The 2,065-nt window shown below is 51.7% G+C and overlaps 1 pseudogene; it reads right to left on the bottom strand.

Annotated features, from left to right (window-relative positions):
* Nucleotides 1–1,081: 1,081 nt before the first annotated feature.
* LOC120938568 lies at nt 1,082–1,260 on the bottom strand (annotated as a pseudogene).
* Nucleotides 1,261–2,065: the final 805 nt, after the last annotated feature.

The following is a 2,065-nucleotide window of genomic DNA, read 5'->3' as shown; positions in this document are numbered from 1 at the left end:
CTCGGAGGCCCAACCATCACGCCCACCAAACCCACAGCCACCACAAGGATGGTAGGGAGAGGCGATCACGACTCGTTCACTCCCGGTGGCGTCCCCCCCAATAGCAGCATGGGGTGTACCAATTAAGGAAACACCCCAAGGCCGAGAGGGACTGGCACCGGTCGTTACCTTAAGGCCAAGACCAAGGTAGAAACTACACTTGATCCTAGCCAAAAGGCCGAGAAGCGATAACCCAATTATTCTCTGTTCCGAGCGAGCGGCTTTCTGGCCCCACCGGAGGGCTCGCTGAGAGTTGCCCGTTTGCCTGTACCCGGCAAGCGCCCTTCCCCCCAGTCTAGGCTGTCAGGAGGTGTGAATCCTCAGCCAGACGGGTGTCGCTGGTCTACAGGCCTGACCCCCTGTCTACTGGACAATCCACCCTTTTCTGACACCTGCCCAACACTGCTGGAGCCCAGTCATGACCCTCAGTCATCCCAAAATAAGAATTTCACACGTTCAGGTGCTTCTCGTTGCTCCTCGTTCACGTTCAACAAGGAAAATCATTTGCATGGGCCGGCCTCCTAGTTAGCATAACGTGGACTTAGTTAACATAACGTGGAAGAAAATCGAGGGCCACTAGAGGGAGTCAAAGACTAAGGGATCCTCCGGATAAAAATAAAAAACCCTTGCCACACAGCAGACTTTTCTAGCTAGCTGCTGCATGCAGCAAGGCACACAGCAATGGAGCAAATTCAGCCCCCTGGTTTGTCAGCAGAGTAGTCACTGCTTATCGAAGGCTTCATTTTGGGCCTTTGGAAAGAGAGAGCGAGCGAGGAGCAGAACACTAGCTGACTTGTCGAAAATTGGATGCCCTGACTAAAATCTAGGTGTTGCTGTACAGGTAACTTGATAAAGTAGTGGCATTTGTCAAGAAAGTGACAAGAAGCAATGAAGACAAAGACACAAGGGTTAAATGCCAGTTTATTGGAGCACGGAACCGAGTTTAAGCAAGAAACATTGTCAGCAGCAAGCAACAAGAACACACAAGACAAACAAGTTGGATGATGTTCCAGTTAAATCTATTTTTTGACACTGCGTAAGAGAGGGGTGCACCGGTCCTGGAGGTACTGCAATACCAGGTCGATGCGTGGAGTGGACAGAGCAAGCTCTTCTTCCATCTCCCTGTTCTAAAAATCCATTTAATATATGGTCCCCAGATAGGGGACGTATCAGATATTAAACTGATAAGAACAGATTTTTTTTTTCTATTGAAAAGCCTATGGCGTGCAAAACACAACCCAAAAACTTCACCCGGTGCAGGGAAAAAGTGCACACACATAAGGAGGTGCAACAAAAACCTGTGACGGGTGCATCGTCAATAGGCCCTCCGAAGAGGGCCTGACCCTGATCCCCCGGGGCGCAAGGCTCCTGACAGGGACTGAGGTTGTCAGTGGTCCATGCAGCCGAAGCCACATGAACCCATCCAAGGCCCATGTAGCCGAAGCCAGCACGGACACAACAGTGAGGCTCCCCCGAAGGGAGACCCCATGAGAGCAGGCGAACTAAGCCAGAAGGCCATGTCCACCCACTCCCAAGACGTTCAGGGCAGGCCCGAGGACCAGCACCCTACTTATCACACATAAAGTGCAGTGCACCAAACAAAAATAAGTGACAAACTAGACAAACACGGGGAAAAATAAAAAGAAAGTGGGGAAGAAGGAAGATGGGAGAGTGAGGTAAAGTGACCAATGTGCAATACATTGGCCGGCCCTCCGGCCAGGAATCAAAAATTCCTCTGGTCCTAGCCAAAAGGCCTGGCCCTAGAGGCAGGTGCTAAAAAAGTGTGTGTGGAGATAAGTGACCAAAAAGGTGCCACACGTTGAGTGTCCCTCACACACTCAGTGCAATGTATGGCACCCCTGGACTGCCACTCCAGGGGCACTATCTCCACAGGCTTTTCAATGGACCCTGGTCCACGGCCCGGACAGCCACGGCCCCCTTCCCACCTCCACCAGAAAGGATCAGGAGCTACCGGAGGCGCACCTCTTTCGCTCCCTACCTAATTAAACCCGAGAGGTACTAGCTG

Source organism: Rana temporaria, chromosome 4 (assembly GCF_905171775.1).
Source record: "Rana temporaria chromosome 4, aRanTem1.1, whole genome shotgun sequence".
Classification (NCBI taxonomy): Eukaryota; Metazoa; Chordata; class Amphibia; order Anura; family Ranidae; genus Rana; species Rana temporaria.
The sequence above is the reverse complement of the archived record's forward strand: the minus strand, read 5'-3'. Positions and strand labels throughout refer to the sequence as shown.